Raw genomic sequence first — 24,528 nt, forward strand, 5'->3', positions numbered from 1 at the left:
ATGGACATCTTGGCTCTTTCCACAGTGTGGCTCACAATAGCCTCTTTTAATCAGTATTTGAAAAATGTTGATTATATTTTTCTATCCCTTTAAGTTAAAACTTGTGTCTTCATGTTTTTTGAGTATATTTCATAAATAAATTATTAAAAATCTCTTAGAACCTTAAAATTGCTCATTTAACCTGTTTATATTTATTGGATTGCTGGAATAGTTAGATTTATATCCATTGTACTGTGTTGTATATTTACTGTGCCTTTTCTTTGCTGCATCCTCTGCCCCCTTCCTTTTATTTTTCTATAGACTGAGTAAGTTTCCCCTTCTACTCATTTTATTGTTATAGAATATATTATTTTTGTAAGTTACAGATATTAACTTAAACATTTGTAAATATATTGACTAAATATTGACTAAATATTTGACTAAATATTGACTAAAAATCTGAAGCCAGTCAGTATCTTTGCCTACTTTCTGCCTAAAACAAATGCTTTAACTCCTTTTACTCTTATTAATTTCCCCATCTTTCAATATTATTATTGCTTACTATTTTATTCCCACCTTGTTTTTAAGACTCCACTGCCTTGATAATCATCCTTTATTTTTCATTCATTCATTTATTTATTTTTGACAGGTAGATGCTTCCTTAGGTTTATGCACAAGTTTCCCAATTTTTTCTTTGCTCATTATTCCTTTGGGTTCAATCTCCTTCTTCCCTAAGTATATTCTTTAATTCAGGGACCCTGGTGGCTCAGTCGTAAAGTGTCTGCCTTTGGCTCAGGTCATCGGGCTCCCTGCTCAGCGGAGAGCCTGCTTCTCCCTCTCCCACTCCCCCTGCTTATGTTCCTTCTCTCGCTGTGTCTCTCTCTGTCAAATAAATAAAATCTTAAAAAAAGAGAATATTCTTTAATTGTACTTTCATTAAGGGTTCTGGAAAAGTCTGGAAAATTCTCGGACATTATGCTTTTAAATATTGCTGCCTATGCATTTCCCTGATCTCTCTTTCTGAAATGCCTATTTGATAAATGCTTGGCCTTCTCATTTCATTCTTCTTGTCTCTTAATGGTATTTTTGTATATTTAGCTTTTTAATCTTTCTCCAATGCATCTTGTGCAATTGCCTTAAAATCTCTCAGTTCACCAAGTCTCTTTCTAATTAGGTGTAATCTGCTTAAGCTTTAAATTTCAAGACCATATTTTTTATTTCTAAATATTCAGTTGGTTCTTTTTCAAACCAATTTACTTTTTTCTCATTACATCTTATTTTTTCTTTGTGGTTCCCTGCCCCCTTTCTTTTAGCTCTTTAATTATTTCAAACTCATTGATTTCATAGTCTCCTTTAGATTTTCTGTTATATCAGCTTCTTGGAATGCAAACCTCCAGTTCTTTGTTTTTAATCATTCTGATTCATGGGGGAGTATTCTTTATATGTTTTTTGATTTTTGTGTGTGAGCTAACTTTAGCGGGGTTTGTTTTCTCTGGGGTATCCTGTCTAGCCTGGGTTGTGGAAGCACATCCCTCCAGGGTTGTTCTGCATTTTTCTTCTGCCAGGTGCTTCACAGGTATCCATGCCTGATTTTCATGTTAAATTCTCAGCCTTGGGATTCTCATATCATGTGAGTAGTGTGAACCTGGACTCTAAACCCTTATGTGGAAAGGCTTAAAGTTTTGATTTCTCGTGCAAGACATTTTTTTCTCCTCTACTCAGAACTTTGGGCAGGGACACGTTTCCTTGATGATCAGTGATGCAATGGGTATTTCTCTAGTCCCCTTTTTCACTGATAATGAGGTCCTTTGAGGGTCCTAGCTGCATGGAGTGGTCTCAGTTCCAACTCCCTTCTTCCAGGGAGCATAAATCTGCTGTCTTTCCTGCATGGGCCTTCAAATCCAAGCCCTTAAGCATTAGTACCTTTACTGGGTATTATAACTCTTCCTCCTCTCATCCTTACCTGCAAAAACATGCTCCCATTTCTTTCTTCTGACTTTTTTTGTCTCTTCATTCTCTGAGCCTTAATTTGTACTAATACTTCTTTTGATAATACATCTTATGGTCTCAAGTCCCTTCACAGTCTAGACCTCACAATTGTTAGCCTGCTGAGCACATTACCCATGTTTTAGTCTTTTTCAGGGTTAATATAAAACCTACTAAGCTTCCTGCAACAAATACTTGTTCACTGATCCACAAATTCACCAGTCTGGGCAATTGCTGTGTGTGTATCTTCATATAAAGTATATAAGTTGTTTTCCATTAAACTGATAAAGTTGGGGGTGTCCTAAACCTCAGATCCTATTGCAATGTTGTGGAGAGATCACTGGACAAGGAGTTGGAAGGCCAGGGTTTTAGATGAATCTATTATTGAAAAATTGTGTGTCTTCAGACAAATAATTCTATCTTTCTGGACTTCATGTTTTTTGTCTATGAAATGAAGATAGTATATCTGCTCTGCCTAAGACCCCACAGGATTGAGATGTGGATTAAATGAGAAATGCCATGTGCAAAATTGGTATAAACTTTAAAAATCTATCCATGGGTGTTATTTTTTTTTTTAAAGATTTTATTTATTTATTTATTGGAGAGCAAGCGAGAGAGAAACAGCATGAGAGAGGAGAGGGTCAGAGGGAGAAGCAGGCTCCCCGCTGAGCCGGGAACCCGATGTGGGACTCGATCCCAGGACCCTGGGATCATGACCTGAGCCGAAGGCAGTCGCTTAACCAACTGAGCCACCCAGGCGCCCCTCCATGGGTGTTATTGATATTGTGCTGTTGTTTGTGGGTCAGGACATGGTAAACCACAGAGGCAGTGATAAGATTTCCTGATTCCCCCCGAGAAATATTGCTTATTCTAGCATTATCTTATTTCTGGCTGTACTGCAGAAATATTATTTTCACTTGTCAAAATTTCTTTAATGGTTAATATGCTGACCAAAGGTGTCTTATTGTTATTTTAGATGGCTTAGAAAAAGCTTCATTTTTGGTTGTTTAATGCAAAGAATTGCATCAAATGTCATCATCCCTTTTAACAAGATTGGTCCAGTTTTTTTTTTTTTTTAAGCCGATACAGTATTTGCCACCATGATGCTTTTCTAGGCAGAAATGAAGCTCACTCACATCCGGTCTCTACATCCTTTTCTTCTCCCTTACCAATGTACATCCAGATCCCCTGTGTAGATTTACAGTGGGCCTCCTGCCACACACAAGATACATTTACATCAGTTAAACAAATACTGGTTCCTAAGGGTTGTGTGTAAAGCAAACTGTTGTAAATAGGATATCATTTTCTCACTTTAAACAACACATTTCCCCCCCTTGATTATGATCTGCATTCAATCAGCATTGATTTAATATCTATTTCTCCATCAAATCTTGTCTCTAGTAGACTAAATATATACTATTGAGGAGTCCTGGTGATTCCTTATATTCAATGAAGAATCTTTGCTGGTAAATAATTCTATCTATCTGTAGCATGTTCTTGTAGTGGGTTTTCACATAAGAAGTAGGAGTGGGGATGCCTGGGTAGTTCAGTTGGTTGAGTGTCGGACTCTTGGTTTTGGCTCAGGTCATGATCTTGGGGTGCTGGGATCGAGCCCCACACCAGACCCCCTGCTCAGTGGGGAGTCTGCTTGGTATTCTCTCCCTCCCTCTGTCCATCCCCTCCTCCCCGTGCTTGCACGTGCTCTCTCTCTCTCTCAAAATAAATAAATAAATCTTTAAAAAATTGTATGAGTGGGTATGTAATATTTTTTTCTCCCTGTTTCACTTTTGAATCACTACCTCCTTAAACTGGGGATAACACATATTGAGCCCAGATTCTCTCTCCAATGTCGGCAGAGAATGCCATGGAGTCTGCCTGCCACAGAATAAACAGTTGTGAATGTTACCTCAGCCTGACCAGTGGGTAATTGAAGTCATAGAAATGATAGGCTCTCTCTGGAGAACAGAATGATTATCTGAATCATTTCCAGAGCCTCTGAAGTGGCACTTCCTGTTGTTAGAAGTCTATTATGCTGAGGTAAGATTTTAGCTGGTGGCCCCTGTAGAAGAGACACAGGGACTAGAAAGCATGCTCCCAGGTGCTGGAACTGGAAGAAATAATTGGATCCAGCACTCTCAGTTCATGGACAAAGAAAGTGAAACCCAAAAGATGTGCCCAGGGTCACACTGCTTGTGAGAAGCAGTAGTTCCAAGACTCCAGAGGTCTGCCTTTGGTTCTCTGGGTTTGGTTTTATTTTATTAAGTTTTAGTGGTTTACCATTTCACAGAAGTAATAGGGCTTTAGCCTCTGAAGTCAGATGGATCTGTGTTAGAGTCTCCGCCCCGCCTATTACACTTTTATAGTCTTTCTGAGCCTTGGTTTCTTCATCTAAAAAATGGGGATGATAATGTCCACTTTGTAGGATTATTGCCTCTCTTGCAAATCAAGTGTTTTATTTTTTAAAGGATTCTGGTAACAAATAATCTGGTTCTTGTGTTATTAGGAGGAAATCTCCAGCCTCTGCTGGCTCTGAGGACCAGCAGAAAGAGGTTCTGTGTTCTTCACCATTATTTCAAGGGCAACTTCAGTTGTCTCCAAAGAGAAAGAACCGGGCCAGTACAGGAAGTGAGTCACTCAAGCAGAAGCTCTGGGCTGGAGGTGGGGGTGAAGGGGGGTAAAAAGGTAGGGGACACCTTACCTAAGCTCAGCCTCCGCTGAGCAAGGCAAGGAGGTGATGGTTCTGAAATGCACATGTAGTTTGGGGGACTAGAAGATGACTAATTCAAGGTCCAGTTCTTTCTTGGGAAGTGTGACATCATGGCTCTGCTGAGGATTTGTGGAGGCCAAGTTTAAATAGAGGCGGTAGTGGATGGGACACTGGCCCTGGGTGTGTATGTGTGCATGGCATCTCACGTTTGTCACCAAGCTAAAACTACACCAACACTTGTGCAAATACTTTTCCTAGGAGAAGGGGGTAAAAGCAATCACCTGGCTTGGCCTGCCGGCAGTGAGAGAGAGAGTTGCCTCGAACATCTGCGAGCCTGCAGTTTGGCAGAGAAAGCAGTGATAAAAAAAAATAAGTCAGAAGGGAGGCTGAGTAAGACTTTCTCTTCTTGCTGGTGAGGACTGAGGTTCAGCAGCAGAATGGTGTGGAAAAGAGCTGGCTGCCTATGCCCTGGGTCCTCCTTGTCCTGTGGATAAACAGATGACCTAAGCTTCTTGTCTTATTGAAACAGCCCCTTCCCTGCTGTCACCAGAAAATGAAGGGGAAAAAAATGGAAGAGGGGAAAAGTACTGCCTTAGAGAAGTAATGGAAAAAAACAAGAAATGGAGGGCAGAAAAATAAAGTGAGAAAATCAAGCCCTTAGGAGCTTTAGCATTTTGTGCAGTTATCCACCCTGGAGTTGAATTGAATTGAATATGATCCATGAAATGCATCTTTAAATTAATAATGTGCTGCTGAAGTTATAATTTTTCAAGCTGGTAAGAACCACGGCAATCATCTGTGGCAACCTTTCTGTCTTGTAGATGAGGCATCTCAGGCCCCCAAAAGCAAGGGGACCTGTGTGAGCTGAGGCACACACAGCTGGAGAGGGTGTAAAACCACTACCCAGCTCTACTCCTCCACTTGGCTTTGTTTTGGTTCCAAGCGTGCAAAATTCATCTGGTTTCTCTCTTCTCTGCACTGCGGCCTACCCCTGCCAACTCTTTCACCACCAGCGGAGAGCGGCTCCTGTCTGCCGAGAGAAAGCGGGACCGCCAATGTCAGGTGTGAAGCCAAGGAGAGAGGGGCACTCTCTCCCCAGTCCCGTTAGAGCTATGCTCATCTCAAACAAGATTTGGGTTATATGGTTCAATACCAGCCAAGAAATAGCAACAACGGTCCCTGATTCTATAGCTATGAAATGTTTTTTATTTTCTCTTGCACATTTTTTCTGACTTGCTTTTCTGTTTCCACCCTCTCTCTGTGTTTCCCTGATTTATCCCACTCACTGTTGTCGGAATCTTCCGTCACTCCTCTGGTCACAACGCCTCTGCCCCGAAACCTTTGGTGGCTCCCACTGATTGTGGCTTAAAGCCTAATTTCTTTAGTGCTGCATTCAAGATCCAGGAGAGATGAGTTTTACTCATCTTAGAGTCAGAATTTGTGGCTGAGCTCCAAACAAATTTTGGTGAGGATCACTTCATAGTTTATTTAAAAAAATCCAAAAAAGCCAGCACTGAAACCTTTGCTTTAATATTAAAAGTGAAGTTAAAATGGACCACCCAGAGTGATATGTTGCCGTCATGTCCCGAGTTACACATTTACAGTGGATATTATCCTACTTTTTGACTAGAAATTAGCCCTGCATGCAAGCTGAGCTGTGAGATTAGGTGGGCAAATTTACTTCATTTTCTAATGACAGTGGTTTCCCTTTTGTTTTTTTTTTTCTCTTTCTTTCCTTCTTTCTTTGGTCTTATGCTAGGAGACTCAATGTTCCATGTTTTAAGGGAAAAAATCACCTTGAAAGTCCAAATAGTTTCTTGTGTATAAATTAGGCCTCTTGGCTTGGTACATTCGGGGTCATTAGATAATGGCTCTGTGATGATGCCTCTCACAAGCGGCTTCTGAAAATTGGTGACAAATTGAATAATGCAGAACTGAGAAAGAGCCAACTGTCTGTTTATGTGTGGGATGTACCTTTTACTTTCAGGTCCGAGATACTGGTAAAGGTTTTGATTAGGGGGAATGAAGTGTCTCTTCCCTTCTCACTGCCCAGCAAATGCCCCTACATGACTTTTAAAGAGGAAGTACTTAGAAAGAATGTAATTTTAAGGAAAAGTGCCTTAGAATGAATGTAATTTCTTTCCCTCTCCTTTTTTTGTTGACTTAATTTTCTTTTTTACTCTCTCATTCAACATTTCCTTAATATGCTCTAGTCCATCAACAATATTAAACTTTAGAATTCTCTTAAACTGAAAATTGCCTTTCAAATTACTTTTCTTCCTTTCAAATCCCCCGTTCTATTTTGCTTAATAAATATCCCTTCTGCTGTCAGTCTCCCATTATAGCTTATTAGTCTTCTTATACTATGTTCTTGCTTTGGGGCAATCAAATAATCTCAGCCTTTGCTGAAAAGAATGAGTTCCTGTAGGCAGTGGAAATATACCTTAAATTTCTAGAATACAAATTTATTAAATCTATAGATGCAATGTATATCACTGAGAGTTTAGGGCAAATCTGTCTTCCAGAAACCATACACAGGAACCTTGAGGATCTAGGCTTCTGTTTCTATAAGTAATAACTTGCATTAATTGGTTAGTTCAGCCCAAAATATTGTTTATTTGACAATTACATGAGAATTCAAATCACTTCACTGATTATAAAAACGAAAGCAAAACAACCAATCCTTGGGGTGCCTGGGTGGCTCAGTTGGTTAAGCGTCTGCCTTCAGCTCAGGTCTTGATGCCAGGGTCTTGGGATTGAGCACCACATCAGGCTCCCTGCTCAGCCGGGAGCTTGTTTCTCCCTCTCCCTCTGCCACTTCCCCTGCTTGTGTTCTCTTTCTCACTGTCAAATAAATAAATAAAATCTTAAAAAAAACAAACAAACCAATCCTTTTTTTTTTTTTAAACAATCAATCTTGGGTGCAATCCTAGGATCCCCATACCATGAGCAATGGGGACTTGGTATTGTTTTCATTTTAGTAACAATATTCTAAACAGTGGTTCCTACTTTTACTAACAGCTCCTGGTCTGTGTTTTTTTCCCATTGTAGCTTCAGTGTTTAGCATACTTGTTGAATAAGTGAATAACTAACTAACTAAAGAACCACTATTTTTCTCTTTCTTAGATGGAATGACTAAGGCTTAGAAAAGATATGAGTTGCCCAAAGTCCCATACCAAATCTTTGGACCCCTGAGTCTAATCCTCTGAAAGACCATGAAGGTAGACCTGCAAAATCATTCTTATTATCTATCTGCTCATATGAGACACAGATTGGTCTCTTTCAGAGAGAATTTTAAAACTGTGGTTGGGCAGTATGATTGGTGAGGATTTTGGTGGTAGGTGGCATAGCATTTGAATCTCAACCTTAACCCTCTTTGGCTGTAAAGACTTGAGCAAGTCATTTAAATTTGGTAATCATTATATGTAGATTTGGGATAATCATACCTATTTCATAAGATTAAATGAGTAAATGTGAGCTATTCTGTTCAGAAGTTATTATGATGTAGCTATCTTGTTATCCTTGACTTTGAGAAGAACACTCAATAATTGGCCATATTTGAATCACATATGCAAAGAGATAACATCACTATGCTCAATAGACAAGTTCTCCCCAGATTCTTAAATTACTGCAATGACACTATAGTATTTATTTATAACTATAACTTGGGGGCAGAGGGGAAGAACATGGACTAGTCACCAAGATAGTATTGAAACAGAAAAGTTTTGTTTCTCTTTTGACAGCTAAGTTCTATAGAGGCATATTTTAGTTGTCTATATTAGGAATTTATTTCTGGCACAACAGTCTATACTCATTCAGATATTTTTTTCCTCTGTATTCTGATGCTGGAATAGAAAGTGTGTCAAAAGGCTGTGTGACTAGGAACGAATTTAAAATGAATCCCAAACTGTCTGTGTAGTTTGTGCCTGCTTGGAACCAGGGTAACCAGTCAGGTCAAGGGGAGAATAAAAATAGTTAAAATGGTTATTTGGTCTCTTTCAGAGGTAATTGTATGATTAAAAAAAAAATCTTTTAAGAGTTGACTCCTTCGGCATTTTGTGGATGAGTCATAGTCACCCATGAATGTTTTCTGTATTGAGAGTGATGAATGGATACAGTTTCAGATGTCAGGGTCCATACAAGGAGATTACTGAGAAGGATAAACCAGACCCCAGTGCTCTCAGAGCAAGGTCAGATCATGGTAACTTCTGAAGCAGAATAAACAGAACCAGCACAGAGTACAAGAGATTTGCCCCTTACAGAAATAACCTAACCTAACCTTATAGAAAAAACCTAAGGCAGTTTATTCGTGACTGGTGGTTAAACTGGGACATCTACCAGAACTCCCTAAAGGAAACTCGCATGTAACTAATAGGAGATAGGCTATGAATTAACAAGCTATAACATGTCTGACAGAAGATGAGGACTACACAGAGACTAGATAAAGTCTCTGTCTTCTACTGAAAGTATTTGCCGAAGTTTCTCCAGCACTAGGGAAAGTGGAAACAAGACCCTTTTGTGAAGGTCAACTTGAAGGGCACAACTGTTCCAGTAATCTGAAAGGTGTTTTTGGGTGGAATCTGAAAGAATTCTGCCTCTGTTGCAGCCTGGATGGCACATTTCATGAGACTTTCTAATGCCATTGATCCTTATCTTGCGCATACAGCTTATCTTTGATCACTCATTTGGTTTTCTTGCTATCCTAATACCAGGAAGGGAATGACCTGGGCAACACTCTACAACTTCCCCCCATTGCATGTGACTATCTTGCATCTAGTTTACAAACCAGCCTCTTGGGATTTAAGGGGCATAGCTTGATTCTGCAGAGCTAGATGACTTTTGAGAGAACTGATAAAATTGAGTTTCTCAATATGCCTGGTCAGACTGTGAGAAAATTATGAGCCTATGAAGCCCTCCCTGAGAAGCCAGTTCTTGGATTTCTTTGCCCTCTTCTCTGCTTCTATTTTCAATATGCTCTTTACTCAAACACCACCTGTTTTTTTGTCTTAAAATGACTCACCAGAAGGAATTTAAACAGAAAGTGTGAATTCCATTGATTTTCTAAAAACAAAAAACCTATCATTGTAAACTTTATGTACACTACACTAAGCACACCATGCTGATCAATTCAGGCAAAACACCTTATCCCTAAAGAAGAAATGGTGTGGGAGTTGTCTTTTTTCACTTTCTTGGGTATTACCAATATTGCTTAACTCCATCTAATTACCCAATTGTCTGGTCTCTGGGATTATGAATCTAATAACCTGCCACTTACAATGAATTTTGGATTAACTTTGCTCTATTATCAAATGATGGGAGCCATGGACCCTGTCCTCTTTCCTCTTGGGCACACTGTTCTCTGTGATAATTTCTACTTGAGCAATGGCAATGATTGTATATATATCCTCTAGACTAGGAAGTATGTCAATCTCCTCCATAAACAGGTCTTAATAAGATAGATGGACCAGTATAGTGTGGAGATGATAAGTTGTGGGTATTCTAAATAAGGCTTTGGAATGAACTTCTGGGCGGTGGAAGTAGTCATTTCCATCCATCCTTAGGGAGTTATGTAATGAATGGGGGGGGGCAGGGATGGTGGAGAGTGGGAAAATGCTGTGTTAGAAAGCATTAGAAAGAAACCCTTTGAAAACATCAGCTTGGTGTGGAGGGAATAGCATGAGATTGGGAATCAGGGAATCTAGCCACAACGTTGCTTTTTACTGTGCAACCTTGAGCAAGTGGCATTACCTCTTTGGCTCTCAGTTTCCATTCTATAAAATGAGTATGTTAATTTAGATGATTTCTATTGGATGTATATTGAATAAGAAGTGGAGGAAATGTGGCCAGAGAAAAATAAGTGGGGAATAACCAATCTCAGAACCTAAATATGCACATACTAAGTAGACTATGAAATAAAATTTAAAAACTAAGTAGACTATGAAATAAAACTTAAGATCACAAGCCTGGATAAATTGTTAGGAGTGTGCAGATGGGTAAAAAATTCAAACCTGTTACAAAGAGGTCTGGTGCTCTGGGATCTGAAATCCTATCTGATGTGCTATGTGGGCAAGCAACTTCATTTTTCTGAAGGATTCCTCATCTAGAAAATAGAGAGGCTGTGATCATTTATATGCAAGCATGAACAGCATATTATTTACAGAACCATCAGGGATTAAGATGCCTTCTGTTCAGGCTGTGCCTCTATAATCTCTGGCAGTTTGAAATGAGGAGGCAGGGGAGGTCATGTGAGGCGGGGGAAGAATTCATGCCCATGTGTTTGGTATGATGTTTGTCTGTGTTTCTGAGAGAATGCTCTCATGTAGAAGCAGCCCAGGATGTGATCTATCATCTGGTTGTAATGAAGGAACTATATCTTAATAGTGAGCAATGGGAAACTTGGAACTTCATAAATACTTAATAATCACATTGTGTGTTACATTGGATTATGTTCAGATGATGAATAAAATTCCCGAAGGCAGCACAGAGCAGGACAAAATGCTATGAGCTAAGAGGATGGACTAGGCTCTAGTCTTTGTCCTGCCACTAATTTGCTGCTGACCTTGGGCAAGTCACTTGATATCTTTGGGTTTTAATTACTTCAATTGTAAAATACAGAAAAGGGGGAAGGCTGGGGCGATTTCTGAGGTTCCTTCTAACCCTGAAATTAGACTTTAATGATTCTGGTGTTGGTCATGAACCAACCCTGAATTCAGTGGTATTTCTAAAATATTCATAAAAACTCTGTTCAAACGGTAAACTTCAGGCTGAATAAATATATCCACCTAGCTGCATTCAAGTTTCTCCAGAGTCTTTCTGATATGACCTTCCACCATTCCCAGCCAGTTCTCTAACTAATCACATCAGCCTGCACCTATGTCATTTACATTCACACTTCCAGCATTTGCTTATGCTGTTCCCATTTCTACAATGGCCTTCCCTCTTATTTACCCAAATGAGAAAACATTGCATATCATTCAAAGTACAATTCCATTGTACTTCCTCTATGGATGTAAATCATTCCCTGGTCTGTCCTTGAGACTTCCTCATAACATGTTTTATCATATGTTGATGTGTTGCATACATGATTAGTGGAGTTTACATCTGTCTGACTGTCAGATTGTTGCTGAAGGGAGGGATTGTGTCCAGTGCTTAGCTAGACCCATGCTTGTCACAAAGTAAAGGCATAACCCAATGTTTCACCAATGAACTGCAAAGACTTTCAGAATCACGACTCACTCATTTTGGGTCCTCATATGTCAACCTTTAGTCTGGGCTTTGCAATATGGCACATTAACCTATTGCGACACCTTGACCCTGCTGATGTTAGAGGGGGATTCTTGTAGAAGCTTCTGAGGGCCAGTTTGAAAACTATTGATCTCCGGCCTCATATTTTCCTTCTTAATAAAATTATGGGAAGCCCTGTACTGCTTCTGAGCTGCTGCAGACTTCACATGAGTGTGACTGGCTGGATTTCACCTGGGGGAGTACATCAAAAGTAAATTCTCTCCATATCAATTAGGGATTTAGGGACTATGAACAGCACATTACTTTGAGCACTCTTCCTCAGTGCAGGAGAAGCTGTTGACGTTTTGGGTATGATACTATTTTTATTGTGCTAGATTGTCCTGCTTAGTGCAGGATATTTAGCATTCCTTATATCCCCAGTGTTTGTGACAATAAAAAATACCCCTTAATGAGGTAGCACTGCCCCAGGTTGAGAACCATTGATTTAGAAGAAGGCCTCCCACATTATAAATATCATTTTCTCGACATGCATGTTTCAATCCAAGATCTTCTTAACCCATAAGACTTTGATTTAGCTGTCAACTTTGGTTTAGGACTGGGTATCAGCAACTTGAGAGTTTTGTTTTGTTTGAGAGTTATTTTTGACTGAGAAGGACTGAAAGGATGGAAAACCCATTTTTTTTTGTATAGACTTTATAGTTTATAAGGAGTTTTAACAAATGCTATCTCATTGGCCCTTCTTGTGATATGAGGGGCATATTCTTTTACTTCAATTTTAAAGGTATGGAAACTGAGTCTTAAAGAAGTTGAATGGTGCTGGCTCAAGTTTCACAGCCATTTCAAAGCTGAGACTGCAAACCAGGTCTCAGCTGACTTCTAAACCATCCCACTCTCTACAAAATATCTAGAAAACCACAGAAGCAGAAGTAGACTTATGCATTCTACAATTGGTTTTGGTATTGGTGGGATATGTGGCTAGTTTAGCAAGTCAGAATCTAGAGCTAAAGAATAAAAGAATGTATATAAAATATGTAAAATAATGTAAAATATGTAAAATAATACATATATTAAGTATATAATATATGTATATATTTACTGTATTATATAAGTTAGTATTATATAATCACACACCTGTCAGATGGCTGAAATCAACAACACAAGAAACAACAGGTGTTGGCAAGGATGTGGAGAAAGGGGACCCCCCCGCTTGCACTGTTGGTGGGAATGCAAACTGGTGCAGCCACTCTAGAAAACAGTACGGAGGTTCCTCAAAAAGTTAAAAAGAGAACTCCCCTACAATCCAGCAATCACACTACTAGGTATTCACCCAAAGAATACAAAAATACTGATTCAAAGGGATACACGCACCCCAATGTTTATAGCAGAATTATCTACAGTAGCCAAATTATGGAAACAGCTCAAGTGTCCATTGACTGATGAATGGGTAAAGAAGAGGTGGTGTGTGTGTGTGTATACATCACCCACCCACACAATGGAATATTACTCAGCCATAAAAAGGAATGAAATCTTGCCATTTGCAACAACATGGGTGGAGTTAGAGTATTATGCTAAGTGAAATAAGACAGTCAGAGAAAGACAAATACCACATGATTTCACTCATATGTGGAATTCAAGAAACAAAACAGATGCGCAAAGGGAAGAGAGAGAAAGAGAGATGAGGGAGGGAGGGAGAGAGAGAGGCAAACCAAGAAACAGACTGTTACCTATAGGGAACCAACTGATGGTTACCAGAGGGGAGGTGGGTAGGGGGATGGGTGAAATAGGTGATGAGGATTAAGGAGTGCAGTTGTTGTGATGAACATTGGGTATTTTATGGAAGTGCTGAATCACGATATTGTACACCTGAAACTAATATTACACTGTATGTTAACTAACTAGAATCTAAATAAAAACTTTTAAAAATTCCAAAAAATTAAAAAAGAATAAAATTATGTATATAAAATACATAAAATAATATTTATGTATTTATTATATTATATGTTATATAATCATATATTTATGTAGTAAAATATATATACATACTAAGCTGCTGTCAGAGCATTCTTGGCTTATTAGACATGACATATTAAGTGCAGGATGTCCATGAACTGATTTAGTACATGTTGAAATCTACAGTGAAATAGATGGGTACTGTGGTATATTGTATTTATGACTAATTTGGTAAGGTAGGTTTAATGAGAAGAAAATGAGTTTCACACATGATTTTGAACGTTTTAGTCTTTCTTTTGACTGAATCCCACCACCAGGAAATGACACTCTGGAACCTCTCTCTCTTCCTCTACCTTAAAAACTGTCTAGATTGTTACTCTGAGTCAAAAAGTTGGAGACAAAAGCCAGAAGATGCCATTGAATAATGAAGATGTGGTAGGGTGACTTCTGTGGCCTTAGAAGGTGCTGAATCCTGCACCAGCATCCATCCATTTATGGCAATGCAAGCTGTCCATACGTTCTGGGAAAAACACAGCAGAATGGTCCTCAATGCATGTAGCAGCTTGCAAAGCACCAACATTCATTACTAAACCATTGAAACAATTGATCAATGGTATCAATCGCAAAAGGGCAAGAGCCAACTTGCAGAAAGACAATGACGATCACTATACAGCTTCATCAGATCCAGAGACTTGAAGTTCTATTTAATCTCTTGATTGCTCTTCTAGCCAGAAAATATAGGTAAAATGGAAATTCCCCCAGAGAGGGGCTTGTGTGTTAAGTAGCCTATAAATGATGCCCATCAGTTGTTTGGGAGACCAGTGCTTTTCAAAGAGGCAGTGTGCATGGTGGTTAAGAGCACAAAGCTATATCAATTTGGTCAGATTATTTAACTACTTTGGGACCCAGGTTTCTTATCTGTAAAATGCGTATACTAGCATTACCAACATTATACGGTCATAGTAAATGTAAATAAGTCAATAATTGTTAGCTATGGTTATTAGTGCTGTTATTGTTATTGTTGTTACTGAGTGAAGTACTAGCATGAAATATGAGCCTCCAATAAGTAATGGTGTAAAAATAAGAATCTTTTTTTTTAAATAAGAGTCTTGATTTGTTTTTTATTATGTGGGCCGAATGAGGCAGAATTTGAATAATTCAAATCCTTGCCCTCATTTCATAGAACCATAGAATGTTAGAGCTTGCAGGATCTGAAATTATTTAATTCAAATCTCTTGTTCTAGAGATGAAGGTGATAAAGATAATGGCTAATTTAAGGGCTAATGTGTCCCTTAAATCCTTGCCCACGTTCTCATAAGGATTCTGGGGTTTTGGTGCTTTTCTTCTGGCTCATAGTTCCATCCATGAAATTTCTACTTGTTGACTATCCTTGACTCAGAAGTCCTTCCACCTGGAGGTGCAAATGGAAATACTATGAAATCCAAATACATATACTTTCCTACTCCTAGTACCCCTGGTAAATTTTGGTGGCTAAACTCATTGACTAAATAGATTTTCACGACTAATGAAAAATGCCTGAGATTGAAAGATGCAAAGAGCAGTGGATTGAGAGAGAGGAGGCTCAAATCTTACTTCTGCCTTTGTTGTTAACTTGAGTGATTGTTCTCAGCCTCAATTTCTCTGTCAAATGAGAGAGTTGGGTTATATGATCATTACAAAACATTGGCACAATAATATATTGTATAAATATAACTCTAATGAACAATTAAGTCTTTATAATTATGAAGACCATTTCATCATCAGAATGTCCAAACACCTGGATGCAATTTTTAAAAATTTGCTAATTATTTAAAAAGCAAAGAAAAATAACAATTTAATACATGAACAGGCCATGGAAGCCAACTTGCTCATTTGTAGGAAAGTTTATTGGGTTGGAATATTTTGCCTTCAGCAAATGAGAATCAGTTAATTCTAGACATTTGTTTATTGATTTGCTAGAACAGAATGACCTATTTTTCTTTCATTTTTGTCAGTAAAGACCAGTTAAAACTCTCAAAGGAAGGCCCAATTATTCCTGGAAAAGGATATGCTGTGATCTTCCAGACCGTGATGTCACAGCTCTCTAATTAATGTATGTGCTTTAATTCTAAGCTAAGCTCCTTCTGAATTTAGGAACAATAGTAATTGCCTGCAACAATCATCAAGGCCAATCAAATACTTTCTCTAGGAAATAATAAATATCTCTTTAAAGTAAAAGTGGAAAATAGCATACAACTCTATTTAAGCTTTGACTTTATGGAGTTGCCTCATCACAGTGAAATGTGAGACCCTCGGGCTAATGTGTCCCTTGTTTCCTGGAGGAAGGCAGCAAGACCCAGTTCTCAGGAGCAGTCTGTCTTAGCCCACAACTACCTATGCTCCCAGAAGGGTTATAAGTGTGGTTGTCAGGGTAAGATTTGATGTTCTGGGCTTGCCTCCTGTTTTATTTGGTAAAGGAAAATGCCACAGGGTATACTCACTTCTTGGCTAGATGAGTGTATGGCATGAACTGACCTGAAACAATGGCCTGAATTCAACAAATATTTATCAAGAATTCATGTGCCAGACTATAGGAGTTCCAAACACCCATGACTACCAATATAGGGCAAGCCTCAGTTACTTTATTAAGCAAATGATTGCTTGCTACCAGCACAAGTTTCAAAGCTACATTGTAAATTCTCTTTCTTTCTGGGATATAAAATTATTGAAATCCCCCAAGCTAAAGACAGTGAAAAGTAAACTCTTTTCAGCTCCAAGGTAGTATATTTTCCTCCTTCCAAGAGACAAACAATCCCAATGAAATGAATAAATAAACCATGATTCCCAACAAGGTGTCTATTAGTAAAGCCAGCATGTGCTACTACAGACCAGAGTTGACAATCTCACTAATTTTCCCTTTAGTAATATAATTTCATAAGCAACAAAGGCCTGAGAATGGCACGCTTGACCAGCATTTGGGGCTGAGAGTATGTTTCAACTATTTCTCTGGCAGAGCATCTTATAAATTGCCATTCATGCCTTAACAAAGTCTGAACAAAGTAAACTAGGTTCCAAAAAAGGAAATAACTTGCCAGAGTTCCTGGAACCAGAGATAGAATCTAGAGCCCTGAGCTATACTCAGCTTGATTTCTCAGGTGCTTCTGCCCCTCCCCCCATAAATAAAATTATTACTTCATTGAGTTTTCAGGATTAATAGCAAACATAATACAGTTAAGACTCATCTAATGGAATAGCTTCCTTTGCAGGTTTATTTTCTATAATGCCTGAGCATTGTGTTAACTTTTGTGTTGTAAGAGAAAAATATTTAAGCATCAAAATAGTGATCTATTAAAGAAGGCATGACTGCATTTGTGTTTGTGATTTCCTGACTCAGTCAGGAATATAAAAAATGCACTCCTACTTGAGTTATAAAAACCGTAGATCAGGGTTCATGTATAGGCAATAGATGCCAGGCTTGGGAGTGAGTAAATGTTAGCTATGTTGTAGGAGTGCTGACAACATTGACTCCACCTTTGGCCTTCCATCTTTTTCATGCCCATGCAGTGACCTTCCTTGGGGCTAAGTGTTCCAGGCCCCTTGGAGGTTAATATGTGCCTTGGTCAGAATATGGGAGGGCTTGTTCTGATCTTCCCTAAAGTGGCACACAGAAGTCTCCACTTTAGATGATGAGTAGAGATGACTGGTATACAGGTGGTGTCACTTTAGGTAACTACCCTTTGACCTCACCACAATACCCCTTGTTCTTTTTTTTTTTTTTTAAAGATTTTATTTATTTTTATTTTGAGAGAGAGAGAATGAGAGAGAGCACATGAGAGGGGGGAGGGTCAAAGGGAGAAGCAGACTCCCCACCGAGCAGGGAGTCCGATGCGGGACTCGATCCCGGGACTCCAGGATCATGACCTGAGCCGAAGGCAGTCGCTTAACCAACTGAGCCACCCAGGCGCCCCAATACCCCTTGTTCTATAAAAGGTGTGGATTAAGGTTCAGAGGGGGTGGAGAATAGCTGCATAGTTCCCTGCATCTTCTGGATCTTCTGGCCTCCCAATCCCCCTGTCAGTAAGTTAAGGTTCCACTTATGACCCCCAACAGATTTTACCTTAGAGAAGGGATAGTGTAAAGATCCTTTATTTAAGGTCAGCATTCCTAATGTAACTTTAAGAATTCAGTCAAACTGATAGTCTTTACTTTTATTTTGGGTTAATCAATGCGTGAAATAGAATTATTTTTGTTTTCATCAACTCATGAGATGGGTAGACGCTCATTAAATCATTTCCTTCACCCACCCATGCTGAAGAATATCAATAATACTTTTTCTGTTATCTGAACCACTATTGTCATGACAGGCTAATTACTGACAATTGACTTAAAGCTATTAGTTAAAGAGGGGTACCTGGGTGGCTCAGTTGGTTGAGTGTCTGACTCTTGATTTTTGGCTCAGGTCATGATCTCAGGGTCTTGGGATTGAGCTTGCATCAGGTTTCCTGCTCAGCAGGGCATCTGCTTGTCTCCATCTCCCTCTGCCCCTCCCCCTGCTCGTGCACTCGCTCATGTGTGCTCTCTCGCTCTCTCTCTCTCAGATAAATAAATCTTTAAAAAAAACCTTTTAGTTAAAGGGTAAATGCTGTTTCAGAACCACTGAGACTTCCTAGGTATTTTTTTTCCTGGAAAAAGGAAAATTTTCAGGGCAAAATAAAGTAAACCATGAGCAATAAACAGTATTTCAGTTCATAGAAAAATTAACCAATAAGAAATCTCAACAACCAAAAAGATTTTTTCTTCAGCATTCTACTTTTCAGGGAAAAATGACAACAAAAGCAAAATATATTTATCTGGGATTAAAAACATTCAGAAATGCATTCAGTTTAAACTACCCTATTTTTTTAATATACTATACTATATCTACATGAGATTATCAACCATCACATATCAATCATGCTCCCTGCAAAGTACTTTCATTTACCTATACTTTGAGTCTCACAATAACCTTTTGAGATGGGTGTTGCAATTCTCATCACCATTTTACAAATGAAGGAATGGAGCTCTAGAGGGCCTTATAATGTCACCAAATAGTAAGTGGCACACTTACTACTATCTCCAAGTCCTGTATTCTTTCTATATTTATACTATACTTACTAAGACAAAATGCACATACATAAACACATAAACACACACATATATATCCATGTTGTTACATGTGTATGTGATGTATATATATATGTATAAAACTCGAATTTTGAATAAGAACTCCCAAGTTATTTCTAAGCTGGAATCCAGGAAACCAGCAAGACCCATTCATGGTTTTATTCCATAGTAAAATGGAATCCATATGAAGCAAATCCCATAGTCGCCTGCTCCTTTAGTGAGACATATATTTTCCTCGTTAGTCTTATTGTCTTGAGCCTATTTGGGCTTTTGGGGGTGTCCTAGGCCACAAGTGGCTTTTCCTCCTTTCTTGGCAGAAGTTTCAAAGCAAAGTGTCCAGTTCTTCTTCCCAGTTCCAAGTTCTCAGTTGCCATGAGGATGTTTTTAGCACTTTCCAAAGCAGCATTGTCCAATAGAACTTTCTGCAATGCTGAAAATGTTCTGTATCTGCACTGTTCATTTAAGTAGCCATTAGCCACATATGGTTATTGGGCACTTGAAATACAGCTAGTGTGATTAAAAAATTGAAGATTTTAATGTTAATTAGATGTTAATCTTAATTAATTAAAATTAAAATTTTAATGTACGTGTGGCTAGTGATACCATATTGGGTAGAGTGGTTCTAGACAGTTTGAGATTATGGTTTACAGGGCCCAGAGCATCCCAGCAACAACATCCTTGCAGGATCACTCTGTGAGGGTACAATAGAAGTTATATATTTAGTTATGAGTTGTGTCTTAGTTGGTAATAGAGGGGGTTTGAAACAGAATGTTAATATTAGAATTAAGAAGGTATATAGGGATCTTTAAGTAAAAGATAACAAATGAAGGGAGAATATGTTGTGGTAAATATTGAGATAAAAGAACAGAACATTACCATTTGAACTGAATTTGAATTTCTAAACTTTACATATTGGAGCAGGATAGAACAATTCAATTCAATATAAAAATTTCCTCCTTGCCAATGTAATTATTAGGGCTATAAGAATCCAATTAATAAAGTTGAGATTTTATTAGGGGCTAAAAGAGAAGCAAGAAGAAATACATAGAACATCAGATCTGCTGCATGTTAGAGTGGACTAGAACTCTAGGACCACCTCTAATGAAATGATCTACTTGACAGAATTGTGAAGATTCGATGAAATTATTTATGAAAGGACCTAGGATAGTGCCTCACAGTTGATTGATATTAGCACTTACAGTGATCATTTAATTCTGCCTAGATCTTTTTAAGGTCTCTTTCAAGTACCTGTGAGAACATAGGAAGATGCTTAGGATAATTTATTTTGGAAAAATTATTTTTTTTTGGAATAGACCATAGAAGAGGAAATACAGGCAACACAAAGGCAAGTAGAGAAATGCCATAACCCCATCCCCATTTGCAGATTGCTACCATAGGGAGAACTGTTGCTGAGGAAGGTGGGTCAGGTATGTTGGGCCAGACAACACTGAAACAGTCAGACCAGAGGGGAAAAGAATAGGAAGGTAACACGAGTGTTGGTATTTTAGGTATTTGTATTTGTGGTTTTTTACTGAATGTAGTTTACTGATGCTGATGTTCTTGTCAAAGATAACCAAAGAAAGAAGAAGGGAAGAATATTTGAGTTACCATGAGGGTGGTGGAAAGGACACTGACCTTGGAATAGAGTTAATGGGGTTCCAATCCTAACGTTTCAATCATGAGACTTAGACTAATAATCGTCTTTTGGTCCCCAAATTCTTCTTCTTGTAAAACAATGATCTGCATGATGCTGAATGACTTTTAAGGTTATTCCAGCCCTAAAAGTCAAGAGTATAATTCTAAATATGAAAGCACGTGTAGGCTCTAGTCCTCCAGATCCCATGAACCCCTGCTGCTCTATCAGGAAAGCCTGTTGTTTTAGTCCTCTAACTTGTTTTTGTAATCCTAAAGCTCAAGTTGTGTGAACAGTGGTATCTCAATCAGCATGCACAAAAGCAGTTGGTATGGTGGGAGTGAGTGACAGTGGGTGGGTGAACAGATTAAAGAGGAAAGGGTTGGAAGAGAGTAGTGTGTGTGAAAAAGAAAAGTAGACCTTCCTCTTTTGACATTCTTTTGCTATATTCTCCAATAACAGCTCTCCAAAGCCAAATGCCAAAATGAGGGCATGAAAATTGCTTGGAGTTTGTAGTTAAGCAGACCTGAATTTGAATCCAAGCTCTGAATTAAAGACCTCTAACTTCAGTTTTCTAACCTTTGTGATATTTATAGTTAGCAACCATTATGAAGATTAAATGAGATAATATTACCCAGCAGATAGTAGGTGTTCAGTAAATATTTTCTTAATTTGGTCTCCCCAAATTGGCTCAATTCTTTCCCATTTTACCCATAATATAAAAGACTAGTCAAGGAAACAACCATGCAGGGCTGCTTAGAGATCTATATCTAGAGGATGTAAACAATCTGTGGTGGGGAGGGAAGGATGCTGAAGAGAGAAAAAGCCATAGCCATGAATAGACAGCCCAGCCACTCCATTAATGAAGCCTCTTCTTTTGGTAGCCTCACAGTTCTCTGGTTCCTGAAAGTCACAGAAGTGTTTACTGCTTTTCCAACAATTTACCAGTAGGAAGATTCACCGCACTGACAGGGGACATAGAAAGCGGAGCCACACGTCTTATTCCCACCTGAAGCTAGCAAAGCTGGATTCTGGAGTGACACCCACTCCTCGCTCCTCTACCCAGGAGTCCGGAAAACCTCCTTCCAAGAGGAGTCCGGGGGGAAGGCAGAGAACCGGGGAACGCAGAGCACCTATACCTGTCTCTCCAGCTCGCTTATTCCACATGATCCTCCTTTACATGGTTCTAACGCAGTTTCTGCTTGCGGGAAACGCTGGCAAGCAGTGAGCCGCCCGTTCTCCCCGCAGTATTACCGCCCAGCCTCGCCGAACTTTCAGCACCGCGGACAGCGCCCCTCCCAGCGGTCGGCTCTGCGGCCCAGGCTCCTGCCTGGAGCTGCTATGCTGCCTAGGATGTTCTTCAGGACCCCTTACCCTGGGGGACAGGCGGGTTTACACTCTGTGGTCCTTGGCCAACTCCTTCCAGTGACTGGCCCCGACACTCCGACGAGATCCCACCTGCTCCCCCTCCCAAGTTTTTCCTTTATATTTGCATTCAGTTCAAGACTCTCAGTTCAGGCAGAACTCTGAATGGAGCCTCGCACAGGTAGTGGGGTGAGGAGTGCCAGGAGCAGGCGAGAGAGCCCTGCTGTTCTAGTTTTCCTTCCATCTTTCCTCTGCTTTCCCTTTGCTTCTAGTCATGTGGTGACTTCTATCTTACTTTTCGATCACAATATAAAATACACTTGGGGGGTGACTCTGGTGGGAGAAGGAGGTTTGGGGCTGCATCACGCGAGGCCACGCTGCCCTACTCTGGTCCTCTGGATTTGTAAGAAACTGATGTATTTGGAATGGGGGAAGAGAGGAGGCTCAGACGCGGTGAAGTGCCGGCGAGAATCCTCTCCCCGGGGCTGCCCGCTCTGGCCAGAGAGCTTCCCAGGACATTTCTCCCATCACGTCCTTCTCGCTGCCCCGCCGCGTATCACCACTCTCTGGGGACAAATGCCCCTCGTAGCGCACCAGCCTGGTCTGGGTATCGGGCTCAGCTGGAGTCCTTTTGAAGAGTTTGCTCCCAGGTAAAAGGACAGACGTTGTCCCCGCCCTTCCCTCAGGCTACGGCCGGAAAAACGTCCCTTTCTTTCCGTGGGCTCAGTCCGAGGCCGAGAACCTAGCTGCGGGAGCCTGGTGTGTGACAAGGCAGGGAGGAAAGGACAGGCCCGGCATCTATGGAGACCCAGGCGACCCGGACACTGCTCGAGGCTCCCTCCTCTGCCTCTCACTCCGGCCGCGCCAGGGCTGCATTTGCCCCAACCCCGCCTGGCAGCTCCCGTGAGTCGGAACCCGGCGTCCCCCAACCCCGGACACTGTCCAGGCCCCATTCCGGGCCAGATACGAAGAGATCCCAACCCAGCTCCCTCCTTCTTCCAAGGGACCCCTTCCCGGAGGGCGCCCTCAGCCTCCGCGCCATGTTCCTGTTTCCCCCCTCCCTGCGGCTCCGGCTCCCTGGTTCATTCAACAAGAGGCGACCATCCTATTCGCGGGGGTCCAGTTTGGGTGCAGGGGGCTCGGAGGGGGACAGACGGCGGCGAAGGGGGACGTTCACTCACCGGAGGGCTGGAGGCGATTAACTGGCTGCAGGGACTGGTGGCTAGCCGTCTCCACTTACAGCGCCAGAGTCTGTCTCTCCCACTGTGATGCGGGGTGGTGGTGGCAAAGGAAGGCAGGAGGCAGCCGCTGCTGCTGAACAGCTCTTCAATTATTCAGTTCGCCGCCCCCCTCACCTCCCTCCAGGCGGTCTGTCAGTCCTCTCTCCAGCTCGCCTGTCTCCGCCTTCCTGGAGTCACGTGGGCGGCCCAACCCCTTACATTATTGAGCGGAGGCCTCTCTCCAGACGCCCCCGCCTCCCAGCGCGCGCACACGCACACACAGGCACACACACACACACCCAGCTATATGCCACTCTTAACTCCTCTATGGCCTACTGAGCCTCCGGGGCCGCTTCCAGTATCTCAGGCTGTCCTAAGGCTTAGGGGGTCTCTTGCCTGTTCCCTGCCCTGAGAAAGCAGGACCAGGCAGATGTCTGCAGTGTCGGTGTGTTGAGAAGGCATCCTCCAGCAGCTCCACCTTTGCTGGACTTGGCGCTGAACAACGCAGGCTTTCCAGACCTGCTTCCTACCCTCTGAAAGCTTCCCTCTTCCTTTGGTGAGCCTTGCTGCTCTTAAATTTCTTCCACTTCCCCAGCATTACTGGAAAGAAAGGATGGGAGAGATTGATTTCTTCTTTCTTCCTAAAAAAGACAAGACCCTCCTCCTTCTCCAAAGCTCAAGTAGGTCAAATTTATCTTTGGGTTCTCAGCATCTTATGAGTGGAAAGACTGTGGGTTTGAGATTTGAAGACCCACCAGGAATTCTAGTCTGTGTGACCTTGGGTTATTTAACTCCTATCCTTTCTTCTCTCATCTGTGAATGACCACCTCACAGGACTGTTATGAGAATTCTAAATGATAATGTTCTTGAAATTGCCTAGCACCATGCTGAGCACATATTTGTAACTCAATAAATAAGAGTTCTTCTCCTGCCTCTATTGAAATAAATTTCAGAAAACAGGGGGACTATGATTTGTGCCAGCAGAACACACATATCTTCTATAAAATTGGGAGGGACATCTGTGAGGTTAAGCTAGAGAGATAACCAGTCTGAAAGGGGACAGGAGAGACACAAGGCTTACATTTTTCATTGGTTCCATTATAGTAAGTATCCCAGAACTGTGTTATGACTCAAAAAGATGAGGACTAGATTGTACCAACCCAGGCATGTTTGGTCTCATCAGAGAAAGAATTACTTAACATGCATTGAGTAGACTGATACAGATGGAAAGTGCCTACATGAATTTTTGCATCTTTGCTCCAAGCCCTCAGAATACATGGGAGCTAATGAAATGTAACTCT

At 40.6% G+C, this 24,528-nt stretch overlaps 1 protein-coding gene across 1 annotated transcript in view; it reads right to left on the minus strand.

Annotated features, from left to right (window-relative positions):
- SLC7A14 (solute carrier family 7 member 14) overlaps nt 1–23,493 on the minus strand; it is a 105,343-nt gene extending 81,850 nt beyond the window's left edge. The window contains exon 1 of the mRNA XM_006736338.3: nt 23,189–23,493. The gene's annotated coding sequence lies outside the window, so the exon portion shown is untranslated. The remainder of the gene's footprint in view (nt 1–23,188) is intronic.
- Nucleotides 23,494–24,528: the final 1,035 nt, after the last annotated feature.

The sequence above is a fragment of the Leptonychotes weddellii genome, chromosome 1, assembly GCF_054177405.1.
Source record: "Leptonychotes weddellii isolate Sample4059 chromosome 1, ASM5417740v2, whole genome shotgun sequence".
NCBI lineage: Eukaryota > Metazoa > Chordata > Mammalia > Carnivora > Phocidae > Leptonychotes > Leptonychotes weddellii.